This window comes from Poecilia formosa, unplaced genomic scaffold (genome assembly GCF_000485575.1).
Source record: "Poecilia formosa unplaced genomic scaffold, Poecilia_formosa-5.1.2 Scaffold108, whole genome shotgun sequence".
Lineage (NCBI taxonomy): Eukaryota > Metazoa > Chordata > Actinopteri > Cyprinodontiformes > Poeciliidae > Poecilia > Poecilia formosa.
The window spans coordinates 1,019,514-1,032,490 of record NW_006800047.1 but is presented as its reverse complement, the minus strand read 5'-3'; the positions used below and the strand labels follow the sequence as shown (position 1 = coordinate 1,032,490).

Below are 12,977 nucleotides of genomic sequence, written 5' to 3'. Positions count from 1 at the left end.
TTCTATACCCGTCTTTTTTTACAGGCTGCAGTCAAATTCGTTGGGACCCCCTGGTGAAGATCACTGTCTTAATCGTAATAGCAGTTTGAAAAGTTAAAAAGAAAATGTACCGTTTAGTTTGAATATGTTCCATTACTGGGGGAGAAAAAAATCCCATCTTAAGAAATAAGAGGCTTTTACTAGAGCCGCGACAATTTTCTAAATATAGAACTACATGGTTGATTATGAAAGCCAACAAAATTAAACTAAACTTTAGTTCTATTTTCAGAATCCATTTCATTCAAAAGAATGAGTTGGCTCTTTTCCAGAAAGATTCAAAGAGCATTTTTTTGCTCTATAAATCAGCAAAAAATGTAAAGAAATCAGTGATTGATATGCTGCTGCAGATTTTGCAGTGTAGAATTTGCTGAGTCGACTATCAAACAAGGAGGAGCTTCGTCCTCGAAGGCGGGGCTAAGTCCACCCTGGCATTTTGGGCCAGCAAAATGGTTGGATATTAAAGGATTTCTTAAACATGCATGAAAGAATCAAGGCAAAAGCTGCAGGTATGTCTTTGATGAGAGAATAACATTATAACATGACATAAAGCTCAAAAACACTGATCTTACATAAGCCTGCCCCTTTAAGAAAAATCAAATTGATTAAGTTCCATTTATGTAACATTGTTGTTTGGTGTATCTGTGATTTTTTAAAAAATAAAATCTACTACTGCCATCTCCTCTTTACCATTGGTTCCAGCGAATGTCTTGGTGTCTTTATGTAACCCTGGATGATTTCTGCTGCATCACCTTCCTCCCATGACCAGAGCTCACCAGTGAATGGCGGGGTCAAGTTTGGCATGTTTGGAGAAGGACGAGATATTTTAAGGTCGAAAGTGTATCTGGGCGAGTGAAAAGCTGCCATTCAGCCATCGCCCTTCCACCAACGGACAATGGGACGGAGACGGAGCGCACGAACAAACGGCGCTGCTGCTGATGCTGACCTCAGCCATCTCCCGATATTCTCCGCTCCCTTCACATCCGTATCTCTTCATACCACTTCTGTTTTCACACCAAATCGATAGCAGCCCCATGGAATGGCTGACATGAAATTAGCTGGGAAAGTAATGACAAAAAATATCAATATGTGTAGATAATGTGGCTGCAAATGCCTTTATTGCCACGGCTGCCATGGAAAGCCATTATCATTTTACTGCTGGATTCCCTAACCAATTGTAATTGCAATATTATGGCCTCTTGCAGTTGTGATATTTTTACTGAGGCAGCTTCTATATTTCCTATGAGTGGAGTGAGTAATCATGTGATTTCCCCGGTGCACCCTGTGCAAGAAGACAAGTACCTGCTTAAAACATGTTTACATACAAATTATGCTAACAAGTGCAGAAAAGCCTCCGTTCCCCATCAGCCTATTCAAATTTTGTCACTTTATAGCCTTGAAGTATGGATTTTATACTAATTTTATATGAAAGACAAACACAAGACAATGCAGAACTGTGGAGTATAGGAAGTGGACACAAACCAACACACCAAAACCTCGACATACAAATGTAGACCGTTTAATCTGATATCCTTGCATGAGATCCGGTGCAAACTGCCTTCAAAAGTAAATTATTTACCATCATAAAATAAGACAGATCAGGAAGTTGTGGTGAATTTTAAGCAGAGTTAGGTTATGAAGCAATCCTCCAGGTTTTGAATATCTCTCAAGCTGTGTTTCTGTTGACCATATAATTGTGCAATTTGATATTGCGAAAATAAATTTGCACAATGGAAACATACCAGTTAAAAAAAAAATCCTCATTTTTAAAAAATTAAGGTTTTGGTGCTAGGATGAGTTGGATTTTTTTTTTTTTTTTTTTGGCCGTTTCATTTCACAAAAGTGCTATGGAAACATTTTTTTTGCATCACATGAGCCACATGATCAATAACCGGACGTTACCACTGGCGCAAACCACAATGAAGAAGACGACAGGAAGTAGCTGTATGAAGGCGGAGCGGCATGCTTGTTATTGACTTATCGCATGAACAAACTTATTCATGTCTGACTTTAATGTTGTCTCTTATTTAGTGGAAACACTGCTATTGCAAAATTGTGGGGGTTTTTTACGTTAGTGGAACATAGACTAAAATTTGCACTCATTTGTAATGGAAAAGCAGCTACAGAACACTGAGATGAAACTACAGACCGAGCAAGACATGGCACCAGTAACTAACCTAACCGTCCAGGTCAGCAGTATTTAGACGAGAGCAACAAGAAAAAAAATACTTTTTGACTTTATGTCTAACTACATGCTACTTTATGTTAGTCAAACACATTCAGTTTCAATAAAATACATTGAGCTTTATTGGTTGGAACAGAAAAAAATAGTGCAACAGTTAAAATGGTGGGAATACTTTCTGCAGGGCTGCCAGTTTATCCCATCGGCCAGCCGAGTATTTCCCTCCTGCCGCGTTTTGTTCGCAGGCGATAAGGTGGGAGTTCCTCCGCGTTTGTCGGCCATGTGCACGGAGATCAGCGTGTGTGTGTTTACTGTGCAGATAATTCCTGGCTGGCATCTGAAATATGCAGGTGTTTTGTGCAAGATTGGGCCCCGCCTTTGTGCACCGCTGCTCCAGCTGGAACGGGAACCTCCAAGAGAACGGAACGCCGAACGTAAACACAAGGTTATATAAGCCGGTGCAGTTCGGATAAAGGGGGTGGAGGGTGGCATAACACACTGGATGTAGGCGCTCGGGAGAGATGTAAAACACCGGCCTGCTTGTCAAAACACCTGGCAAGTTGCAACACGGCGCTTTTGCGCTTCAATGTGTTCACACGGTGGGGGGGTTGCTATAGGATACTGCACGGAGACTGTTGCACAACGTCCTGACATGATGGAAGAGCAACTCTGACAGATGCGCATCGCTATTTCATTACATCGCTTACATTAAACGCAGCCGTGTGTGATTGGGCTTTGAAGGCGGCCGGCTGGAGAGCCTCTCCATTGCAGGTGGATCTTATACTAACGGCCAAAAGGCTTCTTTTTTCCCCCCCTCCTTCTTCTCCTTCTTTTTTTCCTTTCCCACCCAGTTGTTGCTCTTCTGCCAATTAAAAGCAGCTCATCAGAGACTGATGGTGGGACCGTTGTTAGTCTAATTAGCAGCCAGAGGCCATGTTGGAGTCTCAGCGCTCTGCCTTCTGGCGGAAAGCTTTCATATGAGCAAGTAATCACAAGTCCAGGTTGTTAATCCTCTGAAGAATCCTCTATTACTTAACAAACAGCTCTGCTGTTTGACCATTTTTTTGTTGTTGTTGTTGAATCTCCCCCCCACTCCCCCCTTCGAGTGTTATTTCAGTGTCTTTGTAGACAAAATGCATTTGTAATCCAAGGCTTTGGTTAAACAGTCGCTTACATTCAAGAAAGGTGTTTGGATAATGCGCTGAGGTTTAATCCCGACTACAAAGACTGTACTTTTTTTTTTTTTTTTGCTTAAATGTTATTTTAATTTATCTGCTGAAAAAAAAACTTGGCATACCTCAAAGTCTTAGCTCAAAACCACACAAACCTTTGTTTCTGACTCACGTTATAGAATCCAATTGTCTCTTAATCCGATAACCCCAGATTGTGTTCATTCTGTGATTTTACTCATTACTGAGAATTATTGTGTATGCTGAATCCCAGAACAGGCTCCACGTCTAGCTACATCCAGCTCAATACATGAGGTGGCTAACCTGACAATGCTGTGGCCAGTGTTGCCAGATTGGGCCGCCTTTAAACACTTTGGGCTGGAAAAAATAATAACATTGGGTGGGTTGTTAAAATTTTGGCTGCTTTTCACAACATTTGGTGGGTTTTTAGAAAGTGTTCAGAGGAAAATTCATTCAAAGCACAAAACTTTTAATAAATCACTGTGTTATTTCACCTTTGTTTTCAGTTAATTTATTTTGAAAATCTCTATATGATCTGTTGAGCGTGACATCTGTGGTTAGTCACCGGTTAATCAAATGTGACTATGTAGTAGGACTGGAAAGCATAAGTTCATGGCAACATCATGATTTAAAATGACATAGTGGCAAACCCCCCCACCCCCAAAACAATTCAAGTCTCATTGTGTTCAAAGTCCTTTAAAGTCCCAATAGGTTCTAATTTTGGGCAGAATATAATAAAAGACGACCAAAATTGTGCTGAACTGTCACAAGTCTGAATCCCGTCTGGTGCTACAAACATGGATTAAAGGTTGAGATTTGGGTTACGGTTTATAGAGTTGGACGGGTTTTATGCTGTTTTTGGACTGGAAACTGTCAGTCAAATCTGGCAACCCTGCCTGTAGCTGCTGGGGTTAAAATTCAGATAGTAAAAATAATGAAAATTGTGGAAATTCCAAAAACTTTTACTTTACAAAATTGACCTCATGTTGAGTTGTGCAAGCTGAACATGTTTTACAAAAGGCCTGCAGACTGCTCAGCTGGAAGCGACTGAGGTTCATGGTTTATACCGAGTGCTAATGCAAGAGTTTCGATCTAACCACAGCTTTGAAGCCAAAACCCTGCGCTGTCTTATAACCACCACATGTTCTTAGCCACCTCTTCAGGCGTTGTGTCAAGCTTGCATTGTGCTGCATGCAGTGTTGTTCTGCTTTGTCCTTAACAAGAACTATCACTAAACTCATTTATTTTCTCAGCTAAACATTTCAGAGTTCACACCTCCAACAGGAACTAGCACTCACTCGTTTGTTCTGCGTGAAACTAAGTCCCAAAATAAATACGCAAGGTGTGACACCATTCGTAAATAAGCTTATGAATTATGTCATCGCATGCCCACCTCTGCTTACATAAACTGCGTTTTGTAATGATTGAATTCCCAAAGCAGCTGCTCCTATGTTTTATTCCTCTATTTTATTGCTTTCATCGTCAGAAACCATAACTGGAGTTTTGAATGAAAATATAGTCCAGAACAAAACAAAGAAATTCTGTAAAATATTTCCAACTTTAATGGAATTACACTTTTTTTCTGGATTCCAAAAATATCGTGTGCTCATGTCTACCGTTTAAAAGCATGTAACATGGCAGTATTTTACCCTGTGTTAACAGTGAAACTACACCCAAAATTGCAACTTTTGTAAAACATTAGCTTGATTTAAAAAATGTTGACTAAGTTGAACTGAGTGGCCTTTTCTCAAAGGGAATAAAATGTAGTAACTCTGTATAGTTGAATGAAATAGTTCAGGAGACAAACTCCTGTTGACATCTTCAAGATCACCCAAAAACACTGGGATGTTATGTTGGTAGCCTAGCAACAATTAAGTTGAAGGCACATTCAGCACTGACTCGGTTCTCTTTTACTTTTACTACTCTGGCTCTGAGAGTTAGAGCTATTTCCTTAAATTGGTCATTATGTCTGAGAGTATGGAATAAAAAGACATGGGATTTTTTCTCATTATCTGAAGCTAAATCCTACTAAACCTAGTTTGTTTTATGTCATTTGTCATTACCAAAATTATTTCTAGTTTGCAAAATAGTGAGAGAAAGAATATGTCAGAGATTTCCAATATTTTCCCAAGTATGGAACTACATTGTGAGACAATTCCCCTCCAGTTAGCATTTAAATGCTAATAACATGAACTGTTCTTCAGTGGGCTAATTGTTAACAATGAATTTGATTCTTCTTGTCGGCTTTTGTTAAATAGAATCTAGAGATTTTGCAGCTGGGAAGAAGAACAATAAAAAAAAAAAAAAGATTAATAAATCTGATTTTTGCAGCCAGCTCTTAAATCTCAGATGAAGTATACGCACAGTATTAGCTCATTTCTCTCCGAAGTTAATAGAAATTTATGAATTCTGATGAGATTTGCAATTAGCAAAGAGCCAAAGCAGAAAAGTTTGGACTTTTGCTTCTGAAGATCAGTGAATGGAGCTTAATTTAAAATTTGGAAGAGGAAAAAAAAAAAGAAAAAAAGATGAATAATGGAGGGTTTTTCTCTTTCTCTCTCTCTTAAAGTGTAATTTTCTTCCAAGTTTAAATTCTAACAGAATTAGATCATTTATTAAACCATTTTTTGTTATTAAATTCCTTTGCTACTTTTGCTCTGTTTTCATTGTACCTTGTAATTGTGACATCTTTTTGTACATTTGACTGGATTCTGGGTATTTTTCCAGGCAAAATGTTTCAATGTCTAACAGTTCCTCCAACTTGGACACAGCTAGGGGGTTGCCCCTTTTTCATGAATATGGATTGCAGTACTGTAGAAATATAAAATGCTATACAGCACCAACAACCATTTGCTTGAAACATTTTAGATGAAAAACAAACCTAAATCAGCAAGCAGGATAACTCTAAAGGGAAGAGGTGAGCAGATTAATACCTATAATATCGATACATCAGGACTGGATCGGATTGATACTAATGTGGTAAAATCAATACTTTTATCAGATTCTCCTTTGAGAATTTTATCTCATTTTTGTATTGTAGTTCCTCAACTCTACCTTAAAGATTTTGATTTTCTCTCAAAATTTATACTTTGTTTATTTAGGAAAAAACACAGAATAGTTTGTTTTCTTTATTGTTTCTGTTTAACTTGTTAACATATGATTTTAAAATATTTTGTAGACCAATATAAACTTTGTTCAAATTCTTTCTATGGTCTTAACAATATAATTCAAACAAAAAAAAAACACAAAAAACACATGAATGTCACAAATTTGATATATCAAACCTAAATAATAAAAAGAATCAGTATCAGTATCGGTATCAGCAATACTACCCCTGTATTCCTTTGGTATCAGATCAAAGCCAAAATACAAAGTATCGCCGACAGAGCTACACTAATTTAGATGGAATGTACATTGAAAACCTTCATCCTATGTCCAGTTGAAACTTTATGAAAACATATAAAATTGATGCTAAATATTAAATTGATGCTAACAGACGCTTTTCAGTAAGTTTCTACTCTCTAAGTGTATAAAACTGATCAAAAAATAGCAGGTTTTCATTTGCAAAAACAAAAGAAATAGAAAATGATGTGCCTCTTTATAGTTTCGCACAACTTCATTTTTTTCCCCACATAAAGCGCTAACAGAATATAATAATGTTTGACGATTCCATGACTACCGTGAATGCTTTACTGTACTTTCGACATACCACCATCGGAGCTATACAGCTGTAGAACCAGAGTTATAAATAGGACTAAGGCATGCATCCTTATGCCCTTCGCCCTTTCCTCCCCCCATTCCCCCACACTCCCATGGACAGCAGGCCCCCATCAAACAGTGTCATCTGGCTTCACAGCAATGACAGGGCGCCATTTGGCCAATAGATGTTTAAGCAATCCCTGGGCACCAGCTGGCACTCAAACACACTTCACATTTCCCTCCAAAGCGTGCCTCCTGTTTTCCACTCATGCTCCCAGGAGCGTAGGGGGACGGAGGTGGCAGCAATTGAGGGCGGGGGATGCGGGGGGTGCTCTAACAGGCAAACACTAAAGGTTACCATCCCTATTTCACATCAAATATAAAGGACACCAGTAATTACCTCACGTGGCCGACAGGTTCCGACACAGGCGCCGGGTATCTCTTCTATCTGACCTTGCGATAGTCTGGAATGAAAAGCGAGGACACGAAGCTGGAAAAATAAAACTTGAAAATGACACTCCCTAATTGCATTGCTCTCAAACTGCTGTGTAGCCTAATTGCGTTTCTGGATGTGTCCGGTTTTTCCCCCCACCATCTCGATTCTTGGCCTGGATTTGTTCCCCCCACAGCCGCTGTGCAAACTCAGCCCATACCACCCACTTTTCTTCCCCCTCAATGTCAGGAGCCGTAATCAAAGTTAAAGACCCGACAATCTTGACTGGCTTAAATTCATTTTCAAAAGGTTAGCCAGGTGAGGACATGAAAAACACATAAAAGCTTTGTAAACGAGAGAGGAAAAAAAAGAAAGAAGAGACAAGAGGAGCCTGCGATTAGCGACCCTCTGTCACTCGGCGCTGCGTGTGGCTGAGGGCGGGAACGGCTCCGAGGGCGTGAGGGGTGGGAGGATTTCTGCCGCTTTTGTGGGCGAACTGGCAGAGCTGGCAGAGCTACTGCAGCGTCAACCGAGAGAATTTGATCCGCCGGCTTTGGAAGTGCCGGCCGCGTTGTCAAAATTCCCGGATTAGGTGCCCGCAGAGGTGGGGAATGTTAACTGCGCCGGACGGGGATCAACGCGTGCTGAGGCTGCTCTGTCGCTGGCTGATAGAGTGGGATGACATGATGCCCGGGCCTCTTTGTTTCCTCCCATCCCCCACATATCACACCTACATCCAGAAAGTCCCAAATAACTGTGCTAAAATCTGCCAGGGCTGTTAATTAATTCTCACAATAGGTTGGCTGGCTTCGGGCGAGCGTAGAACATGCTTTGGCTGCATGACGGCGTTGGCCCGCAGTTAAGAGCTGGACTCCAGAAATAAGTCTCGCCTGACAGCTTCATATGGAAACAGAGCCTTGAAAAAGTACCTATAACCCTTGAACCTTTTTGACATTTGGTCTACAATTCTGTGTATTTCATTGAGATTGTATATACCAAATATATGTGTATATATGTAGTCAGAATAACTTGGACACCCTTAGATAAAAACCAAGTGCTATGGCCTTCGCTTAGACAATTCCACTTGATTTTCATCTCTCTTTAGTGTTGGATTTCTCCCGTTGAGCTCAGTTTCTCTGGTTGAATTTCAACTCGGCTAATAAGTGAACAGAAAGCAAACTTGTGAAGGATGGCGTTGAGTTTCTGCACTGTTTTGGAACTGCACTCTGCCTTTATGTGGTGCAGTTTGGCCATGGCAACAGAGGAGGTGAGCAATGTCATTTAGTCCATGTTAGCCACATTTAATAAATACTGAGCAAATAAAGTCAAAGCAAGAGGAATGTTAAAGACATTTTATTATTAGCAAAATATTGTGCCCATCATGCTATGAGGAATGGATTTGGACTTTTTTTATATATATATATATATTTCTGAGTTACCAGTCAGAAACACAACATCAAGGTCAGCTGGGAAAGTTGCAATCAAGAATTCTGGATCCATTTTGGCTTACACATGTGAAATGCAGCAAAGGTGGTTCATATAAATGACTTGTATTCATCTCTTGGTATTTCTTGTATTTCTTTGAACAAGTGACACAGATAGTGGTAATTTATTTTTTTTTTTGGTAAACATTTTATTCTTGTGCTTTAACCTCCTAAATAAAGAGAAATGCTAAATAGTTAGCCAGCACAAAAACTAGCAAGTCCTGCTGTTTTCCAACATACAACACGGAAGTTCCCATAAACAAAGACTGCAACAAGGTTCATTAGCTTTGTTGACATCAAATTTGCTTCATGACACTTGAAACAAACCCATTAGCACATTTAGCATCATTGCTTGAAAGCGCTAAGACCCTCCTCCTGGCTCTGATTGGTTGTTTTTGACCGGACAGCTGTAGTAGCAATAGTTTCTTTCACAGATTACCTGTATCATATTATACTATCACAACATGGTTTAACAAATATAGAAAAACCATATTTTTGTAAAAGTTACCACTGCTGCTTTAAATCCCAAGTTAATACACTGAACTTTAAGGTTGTAATGCGACACAACGAAGAACGCTGGAGGGACGAATACCGTCTGAATGCGTCTCTTTTTCAGGATCCTGTTTACAGCTGAAGCTACGGAGCTTTGAATACCGTCAGTATAGCAAACGCCGGCACCAAGAATAGCCACAATGCAAATAAAGCGAGAGTGGCATGCATGCATGAGGAAAAAATAAGCACGTGTGTTGGATGGAAGCCCTCGGAGGGAGAGTGGGGTGGGGGGGCTTCAACCGAGGTCGATCAATTAGGAGCTTGCTCAGGTACCCCACGAGCTGTCAGGCCTTGTTTAGCTTGTTGTTGCTGCTGCTGTTGTTTATTGAGCCCAAGCTATTAGGGTTTGTTGGAGGGGAAGAGGTGTTGCTGAGACCTCCCACCCCACAACCTCTTGTTTTCCTCCCTTAGGAAAGCAGCCATGTCTCCAGTCATTATAGGCTGTGTATTTGAGGTGGATGCACCGTGTCTATATTCAGTCATTTCAAAGCCGCCCCCTCCCTCTCCGTCTCCTGCCCGCTCAGCCTTGGCCGAGAGGCGCTGGCTCATGTCATCGCTCTCAGGGGCATTCCTCCTCCCCCGGTCCTGTTTGTCTCTCTGTTTACCTGTCTGCTTTAGTCTGCCGGCGAATCCGTCTGTCTTCTCGTGTCACCTTGCTGCTGCAGCGTGGCGGGCCTCGCTGCTTCTGCTTCAGCCCGACACCGGTCCGCCGATCGCAGACAGCACAGGTCTCGCATTATTTTATTACAAATGCCAGCGTGGCTGTGCTCTGGGCTCTCGTTAGCAACAGCAGGGTTACAATGGTTTCCCAAAAGTCTGCTCTTGAATGAGCGTGGACATTAGCAGGAGCGCTGTAGTCACAGGTGAGAAATGGAGAAATTTTCAGATTGCACTCAAAGTAGCTCCACTTTATTATTATTATTATTATTATTAGTAGTAGTAGTAGTAGTAGTAGTAGTAGTATTTTGTTTACAGTGTCTTTAAAGAGCAGCTTTGCCACTTGACGCTTTTCACATGACATTGTGGCACGACCACAAACTGCATACCTTTAGGATTTTATGTGATGCACAAAGTAGGGCATAAATGTAAAGTAGAGAATGCCGTTCACCACTTTTTGCAAAGTAAAAATGTAAAATTTGCTTTTGTATTCAGGGTCAATACTTTGCAGAACTTGCGGTGAAGTTCTAGTAGAGCTTAGATTTATGAGGCCGACCCAACCCGACCCTGTTTCCATGGCACGCTTTAAAAAAGCCTGCAATAGATGGAGCACATGAGAAAACTAAGTGATAATGCACAATATAAAGTTGTGGTTCTCAACTTATTCTAGTCTAAGAGGAGAAGCCAGCTTACCCTCTTGAGGAGAGACACAAAGTTAATTGGAGTAGTGCTGGAGCTAACATTATTATAGTAATTTATTATTCTAACGATAATTCTGATGATTAATCGATTAATCGGATAAAAACAATGGGGAAATTGATTAGAATTTTCATTTAGGCCTTTTTATGCAATATTAGAATGACATTAAAAGATTGAACACATATTTGTATTCCTTTTCTAAATAATAAAATAAAAATTGTATTGGTTAAAATCTATAACATGGCATTCCTTCAGTACTCTTGATCATTTGTTGCAAATGATCCATCTGCAGCTACGAAACATACTTCTGACATCAACATGTGAGCTCAGTGGCACAACTGCACATTATTCAGGTGGATGCAAAAACATAAATCGGCGCATCGCCCCCTCCAGACGGGGTTTTGGCGCCCCCTGTGGTGCTGCGCCCCTATGCGTTGCATACGCTGCATACCCACTTTTTGCGCCTCTGTGTGAGCTCAACCATTTCTGTCTAACTCAACATCAATGTAATGTAGAACTGATCTATTGATTAACTTCTGGAATAACCGATTAGTAGTTAGATGGTAAAAATACAGAATTTGAACCGAGTGAAGCTAAAACTTTGGCACATGAGTTCTGAAGTGAAAACATTTACAGATAATGCTTTTTATTTTATCTTAAATGCAAAATGTCTAAATATTTTGTACAGTTTTGACTAAATTATTACTCTAAGTAGTTTGTTCTTTCAGCAAATGGCCTTTTTTTAAATCTGCATCCTCGAGTTAACAATTAATCAGTTATTACATTAGTTGACGATTATTTTGATAATTGCTTCATCACGATTAATCGGATTAATCGGATTAATTGGATTAATCAGAATCTAATTAATCCAATTAATCATTTCAGCCCTGAAGTGGACTGTAATTAATTAATGTATATGGAGTGTATTGGATTTTATTTTGAGGATGAATACAAAATTAGCACAAAATAAAGTCTGTTGCTGAACCACGAGTATGAATACCTTTCTGCAGCACTATCTCTATATATATTTTTTGCATAACCCAGACCTAACTAAACAGGAGATCAAAGTCCTAGAAAAAGTTTACTGAAAAAAAGAAGAAGAAAAAATGCAAAGCTGTTTGTCCCAAGGCAGTCCTAAACTTAAGTCTTCTGTGTGTAGGTCCTGTGATTCTTCCCCCATCGCCCTTCCAGCCGTCTTCTGAGGATGCGGTAAACACTTCAGAGCTATGTTTGCCGTCTGCATTTGATGTTGCTAGGTGTCCAATGCTGAAGGACACCTTGCGCATATCTCAAAGATGCGAGGAGCTTTGATGCTCCGGGAGTGACAGCAGGTTGATAATGGCAGTTTGAACGTGGCTACGGAGTCCGCCGCAGCATTTTTTTGAGACGTTTAAAGCTTATTGGCATTCACAATTGTATGCTACATACAAGTAATCGCACCCTTTTGAACTTTTCTACATTTTGTTATGTTACAAACACACACTTAAATATGTAATATTGGGATTTTGAGATAGAACAACTCAAACTAACCCATTACAGTGAAGATGGAAGGCAATAGATTTTCAACTTTTTCTCAATATTTGAAAAGCACAGAATGTATTAGTAATGGCAGTGGCAACCTGTGGTGTTGAGGGAACGAGACATGTCCGAAAAGACCAGCAGCTGTAACTGTAGCAACAAGCGCTTCTTCAAAGTAGAGGTGTCTGATATTGTATTTTGTGGTTTCGGTCTGATACCAAGTAAATATTGGACCGATATCATCGATACCAAAACTGATACCAATTCTTTTCTATTATTTAAGTTTGTTCTATCACCAAACTTCTGACCATTAGGTGTTTTTGTGGGTTTTCCTTTTAATTATTTTGTTAAAACCTACAGGAGAATTTGGGCAAGGTTAACAGGTGTTGAGAAAATACTTTAAAAACACATGAACATGATTAACAGAAACTTTTTTTTCCCCTAAATTTTAAGTGCAAAAAAAGATTATCATTTGTTAGCTAATCAAAACAATTTTCATGAGATTAGGTTGGTGGTGGTGAGGAGAG

General features: G+C 39.8%; 1 long non-coding RNA gene across 1 annotated transcript in view; it reads left to right on the top strand.

Moving 5' to 3' along the window:
- The first annotated feature begins 10,020 nt into the window (after nt 1-10,020).
- The window catches only part of LOC103143370 (uncharacterized), a 7,994-nt gene continuing 5,037 nt past the window's right edge, over nt 10,021-12,977 (top strand). Inside the window, exons 1-2 of the long non-coding RNA XR_476784.2 lie at nt 10,021-10,439; nt 12,092-12,141. This is a non-coding gene — a long non-coding RNA (uncharacterized LOC103143370). The remainder of the gene's footprint in view (nt 10,440-12,091; nt 12,142-12,977) is intronic.